The sequence below is a fragment of the Thunnus thynnus genome, chromosome 16 (genome assembly GCF_963924715.1).
Source record: "Thunnus thynnus chromosome 16, fThuThy2.1, whole genome shotgun sequence".
Classification (NCBI taxonomy): Eukaryota; Metazoa; Chordata; class Actinopteri; order Scombriformes; family Scombridae; genus Thunnus; species Thunnus thynnus.
This window is the reverse complement of record NC_089532.1, coordinates 30665153-30683595: the sequence shown is the minus strand read 5'-3', so window position 1 is coordinate 30683595 and position 18443 is coordinate 30665153. Positions and strand designations below refer to the sequence as shown.

General features: G+C 38.4%; 1 protein-coding gene across 1 annotated transcript in view; it reads right to left on the bottom strand.

The window, feature by feature from the left end:
- The window catches only part of LOC137199740 (neurexin-3a-like), a 198736-nt gene that overhangs the window by 151068 nt on the left and 29225 nt on the right, over positions 1-18443 (bottom strand). The window lies entirely within an intron of this gene.

Sequence of the window (18443 nt, the reverse complement as noted above, 5' to 3'; positions counted from 1 at the left end):
TTAGTGAAAACTCAGAGTCTGTTAACCCTGAAATGAGGAAAACTCTGAGTTTTCCGTTTCAAAAAGGGAGGTAACTCAAACCAGAGAAAGAGGGATAACTCTAGCCTGTTTCAGAGAGAGGGGTAACTTAAGCTCTCGGTCAGTTACCGTAGCAACAGACTCTATGAATCTAACCTGGTCGGGACCAGGTTTTTCTCAATGAACCTCGACTTTCTCTCAGTCTCCGCCCTCTTTCAGAGCCACACACTCCATTTGATTTCCTCATTCATTCAGGCAGCAGGCGAGTTTTGGCGTAGCCTAGTTCTGCCGTCTGTCATTTAAAGAAATCATTAAAAAAAATAAATAAATTAAAAAAAAAATCAGAGTCAGTATATTAGAAGTCCATTAGGCACAGTAAGTGGCGACTTTTTTTCACTAACATGGCATGTCCTTTTGATAACGATCCCGTGGATGAAGGTGCAGCATTACTGCGCAGAGAATTAAATATTCGTCGAGAGATGGTTATCAGACCACGCATAGATGTTCTAGCATTTCCAGCCATTATCTTTTTGAGCGGTACCATTTCACGTCACAGTCCATCATCTACATACACAACCTAAGCCGTCTTTACATTTGCAACATTACCAATCGTAGTCATGCTCTCACATCCCAGCAGATATTGTGTGTTGCGCTGCGTTTCTTTGCAAATGGTTTGCAAAAGTTTTTTGTACAATGTCGGAGCCAGCCACTGGCCTTCCTAAATTCTGGCTTAGGGCCAGCTCCTCTGCCTCCGTTAGAGGTGGCGGTGCTGGACCACCACCCGTTTTACGGGCATCTGCCTTCTTTCTGTTGGCTGAGTAGAAGTCTGTGTTAGTTTAAATAGGATTAATTATTTAACAGAACATGATGTAGATGAGAAGACATTTATGTGTGTGAAACCAGCATTATGTTGGGGATAAAACAACTGCACAGTCAAACAGCCACTTAATATTTACTTTACAATGTAAAACATGATCAAAATGAGGTACCCCCATGAGATTATGCCGAGGTCTCACCTGTTTGAACAATGTTTTTAAATTTCATCCTAAACTGCTGCCAAGTGCGCTTGGACCTAAATGAAATAAATTAATAGGCCACCATTCAAGCAGTTTTCCTCTGTAATATTATTGTGATTACAAAGGACTACATTTAAACTTACGCAATGACCGAGCAGCAGCCGTCTCCCTCTCTTTTGCAGCTGCAGCGGTGTTGCACTTCTTTCTGAAAACATGCTCAAACTCGTCGTATGAGCGAATTAAGATGTCTAGTTCTAGGGGGGCGAAAAACGCAGCCATCCTCTTCCCCGTTGCCATGGTGACTCGTTGAATCGGGGCTCCATTGATGCTGGCTTTTTATAGTTGTGGTGCACGCGCTTAACTCCAGGTGAAACTACTCCGAGTTGATTAAACTGACTCAAATCAGCTGTTCTGGAACCGGAAACTCAGAGTTTTCTATCTCAGAGTAGATCAACTCAGAGTTCAGGATTAGACTCAGAGTTTGTTGAACCTGCTTTGTGAAACGGACCCCTGAGCTGTTTTCAGACAGTGCAAGGGGAAATTAACGTCACATCCTCAATCACCTACTCTGCCTGCTGCAGGGGCTGCTGCATTGAAATGTGGTAGGGGGCGCTATGGAGCCAGTTTTCATCACTGACTGAATATTGGTATTTAGACGTGTTCAGGCTGGGAGTCTTATCAAACATGTAAAGTTTGGTGTAGACTCCAGCATTTACACTAAACTTATAGCAATTTCGCCTGTCATGGCGAAACATCAAAACTCAACGCCACGCCACGGCCACACGCTTCAATGCTAAGTAAATGTTTTGATAACTTTTGATCACACACTAGTGTAGATGACACACACTGATTTTGAAGTCGTTACCATGAATTCTGTAGGAGGAGTTCGTTAAAATACAAGGTATGCGAAATGGTCAAAAAAACGCGAAAAATGACCACTTTTATCAAGATGGCCGACTTCCTGTAGGACTTACGATATGGCTCCAAGAGGCTTTTTTGTGCGTCTTGACATGATACATTAGCCTCCCGAATTTCATTTTCCTAGGTTCATCTGGAAGGCGGGGCTACAATTTTGAAATTTTCAAGGGGGCGCTGTTGAGCCATATTGTCACGTCTATGCAAATGACCTATCCAGGATTTTAGCTGGTGTCGCTCCAGACATGTGTGCCAAGTTTCGTGACTGTAGACCCATCCCTTATCCCTAAAATACACCATCGTATTTCATGGCGAAGGATGTGTCGCCATGGCAACGGCGTTTGGTCATAGGTCATGACCTACCCAATGTAGCATCACCAAGGTCTTACATCTTAGCTGAGTCAATTTCAGATGCATCGGCCAAATTTCCTAGGAGTAATACAACAAAGAACGACGCATGATACTTCCTGTTGCCAGTAGGTGGCGCTATGACTCTCACTAAATATGGGCCTGAAAATGTGTTCAGACCGGGACTCTTAACAAGCATGTGAAATTTGGAAAAGATCAGACCATGTGGAGTCAAGTTATAAGGCATTGAAATTTCATGGCGTCACATCGAAATTCTCCGCGTCGCCATGGCAACACCTTTCCACGAAAAGTCACCAACTTCATAATATACCATCTCCAAGGTCTTTAGGCTATTCTGAGTAAATTTGAGGTGGATCCCATCACCGTGCCACCCACAGAGCGTCAAAGTGTAAAACATGTAACTTCCTGTTGCCAGTAGGTGGCGCTATGACTCACATCCAATATTGACACATGGATGTGTTCAGGACGGGACTCTTTCCAAGCACAAAAGGTTTGGGTCTCTTAGGATCGTGCATGCCGGAGTTATGGCTGTTTGAATTTTCACGGCGAAGGATCGAAATTCGCCGCCCGACCACACCCCCTCAACAATGTCGAAAACTCACCGTTTTGATAACTTTTCATCTCCCAGGTCTGTAGATGATACTGACCGAATTTCAAGTTGCTGAGGTCAAATCCCTAGGAGGAGTTCGTTAAAGTACGCGGGCTAAAAACGGCAAAATTGGCCTGAAAATCGCAACTTTGAACCAAAATGGCCGACTTCCTGTTGGATTTAGGGTATGGCTCCAAGAGACTTTTTGGTGCGTCTGGTCATGATATATAAGCACACCAAATTTCATTGTTCTACGACCATCTGTATCGTGGGGCTCGCTTTTCTTAATTTTCTAGGTGGCGCTGTCGAGCCATTTTTCCCCGCATTTTTTGCGAGACGCATAAAATCTGCGATTTTCACCAGAACTGACGCGCACGCCAATTTCGGTGAGTTTTGGTACACGTTTGTAGAAGTTATTTGAGGTCAAAGAGTCGCAATAATAATAATAATAATAAGAATAATAATAATAATAATAATAATAATAATAATAATAATAATAATAATAATAATTCCTTTGGAAACAAGAGGGCTTCGCGCTGGTCAGCGCTCGGGCCCTAATAATAATAATTCCTTTGGAAACAAGAGGGCTTCGCGCTGGTCAGCGCTCGGGCCCTAATAATAATAATAATAATAATAATAATAATAATAATAATTCCTTTGGAAACAAGAGGGCTTCGCGCTGGTCAGCGCTCGGGCCCTAATAATAATAATTCCTTTGGAAACAAGAGGGCTTCACGCTGGTCAGCGCACGGGCCCTAATTATTGGTCTTCTTATAAAAACAATTGTATTACATTATATTATAATCTATGAGTGAAGCCCGAGTACCAAAGTACCATTGCTTTATTCTCATGCATTTCAAACCAACAAAGCAGAGCCCCTCCAGAATTCACAAAAACAGCATTTCACCTTGACTCTGCATGCCTCCAAGGCATACCCATGTATCTACCCCCTCTGTCACTATGCTGTGCAGTCCCCACCCTCCATGTCTGGCCTCCTTACCTACACTCAGTCAAGTGCAAAAAAGACAACTGTCCAAGCATTTCCCCTGTCACAGCCAAGTCCCCTGTGTTACCAGCAACCATCAACCCCCAACATGTCCGTCCTTCTTTAATCCAACAACACACACTCATTGTGTCCCATCACAAATGCAAACTCACTTAATAAAAGCATGATAGTGTGTAAAATCTGCAGCAGTGATAAATACTGGTAGATGTACTCATCATGTAACCCACTGGTGATGACTTTACTTTTAACCTTGTTAGCTAGAGCACCATAAGTTCAGAAAACACTGAACTGTTCTACTATGCTCCACAACACCTCTACACAGTCAAAATAAGTTACTAAAGTAATTGCAACCAAATTATCCTTTCAGAAACTACACTATTCCAAATAACCAAGATGATGGTTCAAATGTAGCAAATATAAGATGACATTGGAAAAATATGTTGAGTAATTTACAGTGAAAGATTTGAGCTCAGTTCAAGGTTGGTGTTTCCGGGCATTGAGACATAAAACAACGCTGCATTAAAAAAGGGCAAAGGGCAGTCTCAATATGGCCTAAAGAGGTAAACAGTGGCCTCAAGGTTTTCTTTATGGCAAACAGGAAACCTGTTGTGGATTGACTGCAATTTACTGCATCAGAGGAAGTGAATTAGCTGTACTAATCTGCACTTAGCTTAGCGGAGGGCAACCTGAAAGAAAGTATCATATGTATTTAAACTAAAACTGTAGGTGGACAAATTGCATAAAGACAGTGACCATGAATTGAGAATAAAGCTATTATAAATGGTCAAGACTGGTAAAACTGGTAATTAGAAACTGAATGAAGAATGAAGAATAAAGAAGACAACAAAAACTGCAGGGGAAGGAGAATATAGGAGAGAGAAAAAGAGACTCACAAAAATAAATTTAAAAAGAGGAAAATGAGAAGAGAAGCACTCTTCCTCAGCCCGTAACCATAAAATATGACTCCTCAAGAGCAGAAACACAGTTTTCTATTATCCCCTTCTCTCTCAATCTGCTTCCATGCCATGAGTGAGCTTCCATGCAAACAGAACCAGAATGCAGGCTCTCGTCTGCCTAACAGGAGGCGACAGGGAGCCTGATGCCTAATAATGTCTGCAATCTCGCTGAGGGATTAGACACAGCAACAAGGAAGAGAGACAGGTGGTGAGTGGAGAAGAATCTCCAGGAGCTTACAAAAGCCTTGTTCTGTGAATGTGGGAGGCCATTACAGGTGTACACAGCTGACTGCAACCAATCACAGCTTCTCAAGACAAATACTCATACATATTTCTGTACTGAAGCCACTAACAATTTGTACCAGCACCTGGCAGGACCTTTAAATTTAAAATTTTCAAGCTTGAATTTGTGTTTGCAATGGAAATGTATATTCTTTACAAAACTGGAATTACTGGAGGGGTGAGACTGGCACTAACTCATAAAGCCTCCCTGAGAAAGAGGGTGTGATCACAAATTCACTCAGAGAGGTTGTCTAGTAAGAAAAACTGTCCTGTGATTTTAAGATGATTGTGATAACAAACAATGATTGTTGAAAAAGACCAGGCAGGAAAAACAGACTTGTTTCTACTGTAATGGGAGTGTGAGAGTGAGACGGGTCTGCTGTAGAGGTGATGACCTATTCATATTACTGGGTAAATTAATCAGACGCTGTAATTGGATCCCACAATGAAATAGGCCAAAAGAAGAAAGACAAAAAAAGGAAAAATTAAGTAGTAAAGGATTAGTAAAGTGGTAAAGAAGAAAAAGAAAAGAAAAAAATGGAAAATGTAGTAAAAGAAACTAGCAAGAAATGTTGAAGGAATAATATTTACAACAACTTAGAGTATTTGTATTTTCTGAAGAAAATACGTGTGAGAGCTGGAAGATGTTAGATGCTACTGTTGCTGCTGCTATTACCACTGCAAGTTACTGCTCCAGCAGCATTTAAAAAATTTAAAAAAAATCTTGTAGCTCCACCTACAGCTGAAAAGAACAAAGATAACATAGTAATAACTAGAAAGTCTTGTGGAAAAATGCCTACGAATGCTGACAGCTGAAATAAATCGCAAATCATTGCTGAAAATACTACAGACTTTTTCAGCATCCCCATCCGTACAAAACTGCTGAATTTGGTTACAATGGAATATTATATTTAAGAGATATGGCATTTAATAAGCAATAGGGTGGTGTTTCACTAATGACCACAAGGTAGGGCTATTGGTGGCATGTTTTAATATACCATGCACATTCTCATGAAGAACTTGTGTACCTAGTTTAATTTCATCAAGGACAACATAACTGTAGGAATATCAAGTTATATACATGGTTTAATGAAAATTTGTGGAAACTAATGAAATCTAGAGATGCTGCACTAAGGAGGGCAATTAAAACTAGAAGAGACACTGACATGCTGATTTACAAAGGTTTAAGGAACAAAGTTATCAAAGAACTAGGAGAAGCAAAATCTCATTTTTATCTCAATATTTTGAAAGAGGCAAAAGGCAACAGTAAATTGATCTGGAAAAACAAAAATAATATCACAAGGAGGGACCATATTTTTTTAGGAGATTTTAAACTCAAAGTACAGTGGAAATTGATTGAAGATCATCTTACCGTTGCTTCTGTTTTAAGATTTTTTTTCTTGAGTCTGTATATGAGTTAGGAAAAAAAAATACAAAAAGGAAACTGGATATTGTTCCTACAGATGCTACAGGCCAGGTTCTCAAGCTGGTAGAGACTAATGAGTTACAAGTAAACAAAATCATCAGCTCCTTAAAAAGCTCCAAAAGTAGAGATGCTTTCCAATTTGACATCATGTTTGTCAAATCTGGTGACTGGAAATGTGCCATTGTCACGCCTATTTTTAAATCTGGTGACTGCCTTGAAGCCAGTAACTACAGACCAATAAGTAGACTACCTGTAATCTCAAAGGTTGCTAAGAATGTTATCATTAAACAACGGACAACATTTCTTAATACAAGCAATTTTGGTCTACATTGTTTGCAATTTGGCTTTAGAGCAAATCATTCCACCGAAACTGCTACCTTGCACTTAATAGAGCACATTAAATCAAGACTTGACAGAGGAGGAGTAGTTAGTGCTGTATTTTTAGATCTGCGTAAAGCATTCGACACAGTCAATCATGATGTTTTAATATCAAAACTCTCTAAATTTAACTTCTCATCTAGGGCACCGACATGGATGTCTTCATATTTATCTAATAAGATACAATGTGTTAAAGTTGGTGACACATTGTCCAGTAACATGAAATGCGCAATGGGTGTTCCACAAGGGTCACTGTTAGGTCCCCTATTATTTAGCCTATATATTAATGATCTCCCTCAACAGTGTCATGATGTAGAACTACAAATGTATGCAGATGACACCATTGTGTACACACATGCGAAAACAGCTGAGTTAGCTGCTGCTAAGCCAACAATTGCATTGGAAAGGATCACACATTAGCTTGATCAATCATGTCTGAGTCTAAATGTCAACAAGACAAAAGGTATGTTTTTCTCTAAAACCACGGTACATCCTACTAATGCTGATAATTCCATCAAAGGTGAAAAGATTGACATAGCTACTGATTATAAATATCTTGGTGTGACCCTGGGTCCAAATTTGAACTTTAAGAAACATGTTAAAAGAACTGTTACCTAACCCTAACCCTAACCCTAACCCTAACCATAAAGTACAACTTAGCAAATTTTAGACATATTAGAAACTGTCTCTCTTTGCTGCTATGATGCATGCTATGATTCTTTCCCATATGTCTTATTGCATCACATGTTGGGGGCAGGCTAGAGAAAGCCATAAGACCTCTTGAGTCCTTATACAAACAAACTCTAAAAACTCTGGACAAAAAGCCAATGCATTTCTATTACTGTGGGGTACTGGAGAAATACAATTACTGAGCTTTGAGAATTTTAGATTATTCTCAAATTTATGCCTAATTTATAAAATTTTAAATGGTTTGGCCTCTCCTCCACTATGTGACTTTGTATACACTCACTCGGTAAGTTCTATTAGATCCTCCAGAATATCCTCTATACAAGATTGTGCCATACCATTTCATTGCACTGCATTTCGACAGTCAGCTTTCTCTGTGAAAGCCACAACTCAATGGAATGCCCCACCTGATGATATGGAGAACTGCAGTTCAATCAATACATTCAAGGCCAAATAAAAAAATCTACTAAAGACCAACTCGCTCTGTGACCACTGAGTCTCAACTTCATCTAAGGTCTTCTCATTAGCACAGGTAGTCTTGCTTTTAAGTTGACAAGTTTACATTATTAATTTCTAATTGACATTGTGGGTGTATGTGATGTGCTGTTGTTTATAGCTTTGTATTTTGTATTTTGCATGGTGTGTTCTGTATGTTTTTTGCTTTGTACTGTTTGTTGTTGTGCTGTTGTTTGTTTTGATTATGGGGGACTGTGGATATAAATGAGCTTTGAGCTAACTCTGTTGCAGTGCATATTTTGTGTTAAAAATTGCACATCGTCCCAATAAATATATACACTCAACAATAGCACTCCCTGTGGGTAGAACTGTATCAAATTGTACACACTTGCACAGTGTGGTGGTATGTACAACATTCCCAAATTTGATGTCAGTCCAATTTAGCATTGAAGCATTATGGCCTGTTAAGTGCATCAGGCCATGCCTTCAAAAGTTTGGTAACCAATTACAGACAAACGGTAAGTGATACCAAAAAACAAATATATAAGCTTTGTTCAGGGTCATCAGAATTTGGTAAAAGTTTGGTTAAGAATGGATGAAAAATGTGCCAAAAGAAGCAAAAAATGTGTTTACAAAAAAATTCAAAATGGTGGAACATTTTTGAAGTGCCAATGGTCTACTTGGCATCAACCAAGGCACACACTGTGTAAATATTATTAGGATAGGCCTCACGGTTCATGAGTTATAAGCCAAAACATAAAACAAGTAATAACTGACCCCATGGTGGTGCTATTGGTCCCATTTTATAATATGTTAAGCATTTCCACATGGGTCACTTATCCATCAAGTTTGAACACTTAAGCACTTTTAGTTTTTGAGATATGAGCTTTCAAACATTTCTCCCATTGGTTTTCCATGATAAATATGCTAGAGATGAGAAGAGTTACCGCATGCATCTCCTCATGGAGATGTACATTTTGACACTGAAATGAAGTTAATACGACAAATCATATAGGAGTAGTTAGATGCCAAAGAATGGCAAAATAATAATATATAATAACAAGAAAATTCTGCAATGTCTAAAGAAATTGCACGTGAGCGCTGCAAACTGCTGCCAGCTGCACTGCAAGCTGCTGCTCCAGCAGGAATTTTTTAAAATGTTGTAGTGCCACCTACAGGTGAAATTGCATCAAATGCTACAGACTTCTTCAGCAACCCTATCTGTACAACTTTGCTGGATTTGGTCACCATGGAATACTATATTTAAGAGATATGGAACTAATTAAGTATTATGGTGGAGTTTCACTAATGGCCATAAGGTGGGGCTATTGGTGCCATTTTGCCTATGTACTAAGTTTCATTTAATTAAAGACAACAGAGTTGCAGAAATATCAATTTATAATGCTACTTTAGCACCCACCGTTGGCAGAATTGTATGAGACGTTACACACTTGTGCAGTGCAGTGTGGTGTTATGTACAACATTCCCAAATTTCATTGTAATCCAATTCAGTATTGAAGAGTTATGGTCCATTAAGTGCATCAGGCCATGCCTTCAAAAGTTTGGCAATCAATTACAGACAAATGGTAAGTGATATCCAAAAAACAAAAGTTTTGCAAAAATTGTTTGGATAGGCCTCACAATTCATGACTTATAAGCCAAAATGTAAATCACATAATAATTGACCACATGGTGGCGCTATTGGTCCCATTTTATAATATGTTAAGCATTTACACATGGGTCATCTCTTCATCAAGGTTGAACACTTTAGAACTTTCAATTTTTGAGATATGAGCTTTCAAACATGGCTCCCATTGACTTTCTATTCTATTCTACTTCTATAAATTTTAATATTTTAAAAAATTATATAAAAACACTGGAATATGCTAGTAATGAGAAAAGTAATAGCATACATCTCCTAATGGAGATGTACATTTGACTTTGGACTTAAATTTCTGCAAAACTGCAAAAGATATCACTCAACAATCTGATAACTTTGAAAATTCAAAGTTTTGTGAACATTTTATAGTTCAAATGGTGTCTGTAAGATAAGGGACATTCGAGCAGTTGAGTCTCAAAGTGACAAAGGCTCCAACTTAGTTGGACGAATCCTCCCATAGACTTACATTATAAATTTTAATGCTTAAAAAAATTATATAAAATCACTGTGAGATGTTAGAATAAAGTACGATACAAGCAAACATCTGCTGAATGAGCTGCACAGATTGGCGTTTGAATGGTTTTTATAACACAAAGTATGCAGCAGTTGAAAGGGGCCAAAAAACATATGAAATGTGGAATAATAATAACTAGAAAATGCAATTTCTGTAGAAATTGTGTGTAATTGCTGAAAGCTGATTTAGATTGCATTACTGGAAGATGAACATTATTGAAAAATCTACCGAGATACCAGCAATGTGTGGAACTAAACCTATATCCTATGTTTGTAAGACATGCTATGCAGTGAGCTAATTTGTCACACAGCTTGCCTGGTCAGATTTTTTTTTTGCTTAGACTTTCAATTTTATGAAATATATGGGTTGTAATTTTTCAGACAAAGTTTTCTTGACTATTATGTGCGCACGCCAGTATCTGATGTTGTTTTTTATGTATTGTTTTTTGTGTGTGTGTGTTTCTGAGATGAAGGTAATTTTGAATTGTAAATGAAACCTGAAGGTTCAAGGTGACAGTAACAGTTTAAAACAGAGAAAGAGAGAGGTTTTATCACAAGGGATGTGTTTTGCGGTCTTTATCAGCAGATTGACAGCAGCTGTGTGGATCTGCATTTTTCACCTTCAACTCTACTGAGTTCTGCCCTAAGCAGGGTTCACACACTCTTTTGATCTAAAAGGAGTTCAGAAGTGACATGATCTTAAACCACCGGACTACTCAGACATGCTATGTAGCATAAGAAAACATGTCTTTAACATACATATCAATCCAAATTTCAGGTAATAATGTTAAAGAAAACTAGAGTGGAATTGAATTATGGTAAATGATAAAGATGTAAAGCAACTTTGTACATGACAGCAATATTATGAAGAGGATTGCAGTGAGCAGGTATTGAACACACAACCTTGTCATCTAAGGTGAAACTGATCATGACAACAGTGTTGTAAACCACTGAGCCAACAGACATCCACAAAAATGAGAGGAAAAAATCTCGATTTTGATGATTAAAATGTATTTGTCTCAAACTAGAATTTGAAGCCCAGAGATTTGTACATCATTAGTGAAAGCAAGACTAGTTTAACAAGAGAATGAATGATATGTGTAAAAAGTGTTTCAAGGAAGAGAGAATCTGTAAGTTTAAGAAACTGGAGTGAGAGGAGACACACATCCTGCAGACTGTATTGCAGTCAATGAGAACATGACAGGGACTCCCTATCAATTAAGGTTCAGATCTCAAAAACTATAAGTCCTATGTGAAATGTATTTACATTTTGAGAGAGAGGAGGCTTGTGGCAACATACTGAGGCAAGATTTGTGCTTGAGGAGTTAAAATTGTGGGAGTGACAGCAGTAGAAAAACATTTCTGCCCTAAAAATATCTGTGCTCTCCACTGTGCGAGATCACATGACACACTGGTGACATCTGAAAAAGTCTGCCAAACCCCTGACTTTGGGCTTAAATTGCTGAAAAACCTCAACAGATATCACTAAATAAACTGATAACTTTAAAAATCCAACATTTTGTGAACATTTTAAAGTTTGAATGGCATCTGTAGGATGTTGAGTTGAGTGTCAAAGTGACGAAAGTTCCAACTCGGTTGGATGGTTCATCCTATAGACTGCCATTATAAATTTTAATGTTTTAAAAAATTATATAAAATCGCTGAAACATGTTACATCTCAGAAAAATACAAGCACACATCTGCTGAATGAGCTGCACAGATTGACATTTGAATGGTTTTTATAGCACAAAGTATGCAGCAGTTGAAACGCAGCAAAAAACATACGGAAGACGGAATAAGAATAAAGAGTGAGAAGAACAATGTGAGATTGCTTTCAGCAATCACACAACTAGAAAATGCAATTTCTGTAGAAATTGCGTGTCATTGCTGAAAGCAGATTTAGACTGCATAACTGGAAGCTGAACACTACTGGAAAATCTACCAAGATAAAAATCACCAATGGGCAGAATTGAACCTACACCCTCATGTTTGTAAGACAGACATGCTATGCGCTGAGCTAACATGTCACATGGCAATTCCACACCAGATTCTGGTGTTTACTCTGTCAGTTGCATGAAATTGAACATTAAACAGATTGGCATCACCTGAAATCCTTCATCCTTCAACTCTACTGAGTTCTGCCCTATGCAGGGCTCGAACTCACAGTCTTTGGATCTAAAAGGAATTCAGAAGTGACATGAGCTTAAATCACTGGACTACTCACACATGCTGTGTAACACGAAAAGATGTCTTTAACATGCATATCAATCCAAATTTTAGGTAATAATGTTAAAGTAAGCTAGAGTGGAATTGAGTTATGGTACATGATAAAGATGTAAAGCAACTTTGTACATGAGAACAAGAATATGTGGAGCATTGCAGTGAGCAGGTATTGAACACAAAAGCTTCTCATCTAAGGGGAAGCTGATCACAAGAACAGTGTTCTAAACCACTGAGCCAACAGACATTCCCAATAATGACAAGAAAAAATCTCCATTTTGATGATGAAAATGTATTTGTCTCAAACTAGATCTTGGAGCCCAAAGATTTGTACATCATTAGTGAAAGCAAGACTAATTTACCATGAAAATGAATGATATGTGTAAAAAAGTGTTTGAAGGAAGAGAGAATCTGTAAGTTTAAGAAACTGGAGTGAGAGGAGATACACATCCTGCAGACTGTATTGCAGTCAATGAGAACATGACAGGGACTCTCTATCAATGAAGGTTTAGATCTCAAAAACTTTAAGTCCTATGTGAAATGTATTTACATTTTGAGAGAGAGGAGGCTTGTGGTAACCTACTGAGGCAAGATATGTGCTTGAGGAGTTTAAACTGTGGGAGTGAGAGCTGTTTAAAAAATCTTTTCTGGTCTAAAAATATCTGTGCTCTCCACTGTGCCTGATCACATGACACACTGGTGAGACCTTACAACGTCTGTAAAACCCTTGACTTTGGGCTTAAATTAGATACAAAGAAAGAAAAAGCGATCACAATCACTGAAAGCAATCACACAACTAGAAAATTCTGCAATTTCTAAAGAAATTGTATGTGAGAGCTGTAAACTGCTAGATGCTGCTGCCAGCTGCACTGCAAGCTGCTGCTCCAGCAGTATTTTTTTTTTTTATCAAAATCTTGTTGCAAAAGTGAAAATTGTGTCAAATGCTACAATCTTATTCAGCATCCACATCTGTTTAACTCTGCTGGATTTGGTTAATAAGTTTTGTTTGTGGTCATCTAAATATGGTATGTACCAAGTTTGGTGAAGATTAGATGAAAAATGTGTCAAAAGCAGCCATCCTCCTAATAAATCCTGAGCTCATTATGTCGAGCAGTGCAGCAAAACTAAAAGCTATAGTTATGAATTTGACAGGACAGAAGAAACTATCCAGGGAAACAAATTAAACTTTTAGCTTCTGAAATATATTTTTAGACAGACAAGTGAAAAACGAGTTATTTTCTGGTTTTGGTTCAATTTCTATTCCAACTGCCAATTTGAAGAGGAAAACAGGTTAGGGGAACAGGAAAAATGGGAAAAAAACAGGAAGTGGCTTTATTTCTTTATCCTGTTATCAAACAAGTTGAACACAGCTTTGGACGGAGGGTTCATGGACTGGGAGGCAGCAACTACTGTGTTTTGCTGTCAGTTATGGTCGCGCTTAGTTTCTCCTCTCTTCTCTGTTTCACCGCAGGTGGAGCTGCTTTTTGACACACACGGAGCTCTACGGAGCAGAAGAGAGACAGCAAAGTAGTCGAGTTGACAACGACACTCATTAAGTTACTGTTACTCAGTTGTTTACCTACTTTTGCACCACTTTGTCCGAGACAATCACTGTCTCTCAGTATTTCAGGCCTCTGGCACTGTAGGCTAGTTGTGTAAGATGGTGGCTCACTTCAGTCAGGAGGGGAGTGCTCATTTTGCAGATTTTTAGAACCATCTATTGTTGTGAATGTACAGACAGGTGACAAATTAAAGGAAAAACCAACATAAAGTGTCTTAGTAAGCTGTTGGGCCACCATGTGCCGCCAGAACAGTGTCAATGCACCTTGGTATTGATTCTACAAGTCTCTGGACCTCTTTTGGTGGTCATTCCCTCATTTGGTGTTTTGATGATGGTGGTGGAGAGCACTGTCTAACACATCAGTCCAAAAAATCCACATAAGTGTTCAATTCATTGAGATCTGGTGACTGTGAAGGCCATAGCATATGATTCACATCATTCTCATACTCATCAAACCATTCAGTGAGCCCTTGCCTCCTATGGATGGGGGAATTGTCATCCTGGAAGAGACCACTCCCATCAGGATAGAAATGTTTCATCATAGGATAAAGATGATGACTCAGAACAACTTTGTATTGGTTTGCAGTGACCTTTACCTCTAAGGGGAAAAGTGGACCCAAACCATGCCAGCAAAATGCCCCCCACAGCACAACAGAGCCACCAATCCCCTCACTGTAGGGGTCAAGCATTCAGACTTCTACCGGTTTTTCCTTTTATTTGTCACCCATCTGTATATTGACATTTAGAAGTCTAGACCCCAAATATAAGACAACCTCACTTTTATCAGGCATATTTCCAGGTAAAAAATATATTCTTATATGCTTGTTCAAACATAGTATGTTAGCATAAAAAACAATTGTTTGCAATATTACTTTGAAGATCATGATGAAGACAATGTAACATTGATTGAATGTTTTAATTTTGAAGTATGCTTTAGGTTTGTAGATCTTTACATTTTTACTGTATTATCAAGTTTTTACTGAAGGTTGCTTTTTTACCTCATATTTTCAACATTGATTATAATGTATCATGCTGGTATTAAGTGCTTTAATCAGCAGGTAGAGTTTCTTCATGCTAATATCTGAAGGCAAACATCACTATAACCAGAAAACCTGAGCTAAATTAATCTACAAGACTGTGTTTCAAGTGCGTGGGTATGGGGTGGTAGGCTTATCTCTGACTTTCAGCTACTCAAAAATAAAAATGTCCTGACACCACTGATGGAGCTCAGGATTCATGCATAAGGGCTGCTTTATTACAAACAATTCCATTGTATAAACCTGGAATCTGTGTGTAACAGCTGACCTGTGTAGATGTGTAGCAGAACACAGAACATAATTACCGTCAGATCCTGACCATTCTGGTGTTAATGAAGTTACCGCTGTTGTGCCACATGCATAAATGCGCAAAGCCTCTTTCTCAATTTAGAGACGCACTTATCATTTCAGCTGCTGTGTGATGCTGCAGCCAGCTGTGACACACAGCCAGCTGTGGACAACAAACAGAACATCAGTGTTGATGTTTCTGTGAAATTCCAGATACATTCAGTGACACCTGAACAATATTATTGTAAGATTCAGACATTAATCTAACAAGTTTCAGACCTGCTTGAGTCACATTAATAGCTGTAGCCTATTTTGATGGACATTTAGGTAGATTATCTTATAGATACAAAATACTAGAGAAGTAAAAGAAACAAAACACGTGAAAGTTGGTTAGTGATTGTGGAGAGCTCTATGTGTACACACACCTCTGTAATTAAAGACATGCAATTTGAAGCTTTTGTGCTCTCTTCAGTTTTCATTATGGACAAATCTGTGCTGAAATGTGGAGAAAAGCCCAAAATACTGGAAAGTGCTCTGCTCACTCAAACAGACGCAAAACAGGGGCAAATTGCACTCAGCTGCAAAACTTCATGGGCATGTTTGCTCTGGCATATCATTAGCACAATATCTTTTATGAATGGGACCTTAAAACAGGGTAGATTGTGGGCGCAAATGTTTCACAATTTACGGTGCTATTCCATCTTTTGTGGATTTGGCCCTAAATGTACACAACAACAAAAAGGGCAGGTATGAACACAGATTCAGTTAATGGATTGTAGAGTTTAAGATAATCTTTGTCAGTTGTTTCGCCAAAAGAAACCCCTTCCTGTCACAGCTTTCATCAGCCAGTGGTAAGGATGAATTATAAATGTTGTCATTGTCACTCAGCTAAGGTATAAGTCATCAATGAATAGAAACAATGGTTTACTAAGAAGAGGTTGGAGAGGCCCTTTTCTGTGAAAACTGATCTACACTGATTGTTGTTCACTTGGCATTATACAACTATCTCACAGCATCCCTGTGCACACTGTACAGCCCTCTAACAAATTGCAAGACACACACACACACAGCAAGAAAACACAAAGCAACATACTCTCTATTTTCCTTCTCCCTCAATTAAGGTTGGCTTAATTACTCGCTTAATCCTAGCACCCTCCATAAGAAGCCATTACAGAAAAGACACTGAACACAGACAAGTAAACACATTAGAGCATCAAACACTTTACATTGCACTGCTCTCAAACACTCACAGAGCAAGCGTCGCTTTTCATAGAGGCGAAAAAGGAAAGATTTCGAAAAAGCTGTACCTTTGCTTTTAGCTAGAAGAGCAGGAAGAGGCGGAGAGAGAACAGAGGAGTCCAGGAGCCAGACAGGGGGGAAGAAGAAGAGAGATGTAACTTCAAATTCCAAACATATCAGTGTATATATGAATACATGTCATGAGGATAAATTGATACGCAGTATTGTACATCACAAAACACTTCAAACATGCAACCACATTCAGGTGTTAGAGCATCATTTTAAAAGACAAATGCTGCAACACAAAAGGTTTTTACTGCTCTTTACAAAGGCAGAAAGCAGTAATTGCAGAAAGGTTGTGATAGTTGTGAGAAAAAGGGTTTAAAGTTTTCAAGCTAGCCAGGTAAATGCCACAACACAGAGTAAAGAAATGTAGCTTTATTGACTTTTTGAATTACTTTGCTTATGAAAATAAACTATTTTGATTAGATTAAATGTATGTAGTTTGCTATGTGTACGTCTGTCTACCATTTGTTAATCTCTACTGTTTATCAAAATTACTGTAAATACTCCCATTATTCTAACTTATGGGGGGTATCCACGAATTACTCCCCAATTGTCCATCCTCAGTGCTAGATGTATAGTGTTCTGTTGTTCTTTTCACCAAGTGAGAGATTTCATAGCTATCATGCATGCTGTAAAGCAGTTGCCTCCTCCCTTTTGCATGCATTCACCTTAAGTTTGTAACTTATCTCTTTTTCTTATATTGCAATACTAGTGTAATGGAGTGTGGTGAGTACGACATTGGCTTACCAACTCTCCTTTTGTAATCAGCTGCAGCCCCTGAATTATGAAGTCTTTTTGCAACATTTTTAATTTCTTATTTTGTTGTTTTTACTTTTTTGTATTTAGTTAAATAAAGTTCATATTTTAAACATGAGATATTTTACACTGCTAAATTGGCCTGTAAGACCTGGTCAAGCCCTTCCTTTCCTACTCGGTCACACTAGGCTACCTTTTAGCAAGACAGCAGGTGTCACTTATCTCCATCAAGACTGCATTTAGCTACTATTTATTTTTTATTAAAATAAAGTACCATGATGTCAGTTAATCAAAATTAATATTTTTTTAAAACAAGAAACTGCTCAGTGAGTGAATGTAGTTTCAAGAAAGGACCAGCCTGTTCTCACTCCCAACTCGTCACATATTGAAGCTTGGTCAGGACCCCCTGGCATCACTTAACACACTGGGTACCCCTTTAGCATCATTTTTTAATGTGCAGGGTAGTCCGATAGACTTCTGCTGAGCTCCCACAACATTTGAAATAGACGCTATGAGACCAATGATATCTAAATAAGGTGACAAATTTCAGCCTGGTCGCCAGAATAAAACATTAGCATTGTATGTTTCTGCCTTCTGCAAACCACAGATACATTGAATATGTACATTTCAACACCTGTAATACGGAGCATATTAACATTTCAACAATACCTATCATATCGACATTTCTGAATGACACACATGACATCTATATAAGCTGACTTACTTTCTTATTAGGAGGTGGAGGGGTTGGCTTGTAATGTTGTTTGTAATGTTGTTGGCAGAAAGTTGGAAATCAGCACAGAGTTAGCACAGAGCACAGTTTGAGACCACCTTGCCGATTTTATTTTATTTTTTATTTTAACCCAAACCATGATCTTTCCCTAACCCTAACCAAGTGGTTTTGTGCCTAAACCTAACCAGACCTTAACCACTATGTTGTCACACCATAAAATATAATTATTTTTTAACAGTGACTACCGTGATACTGTGCATTGAAAAACAATG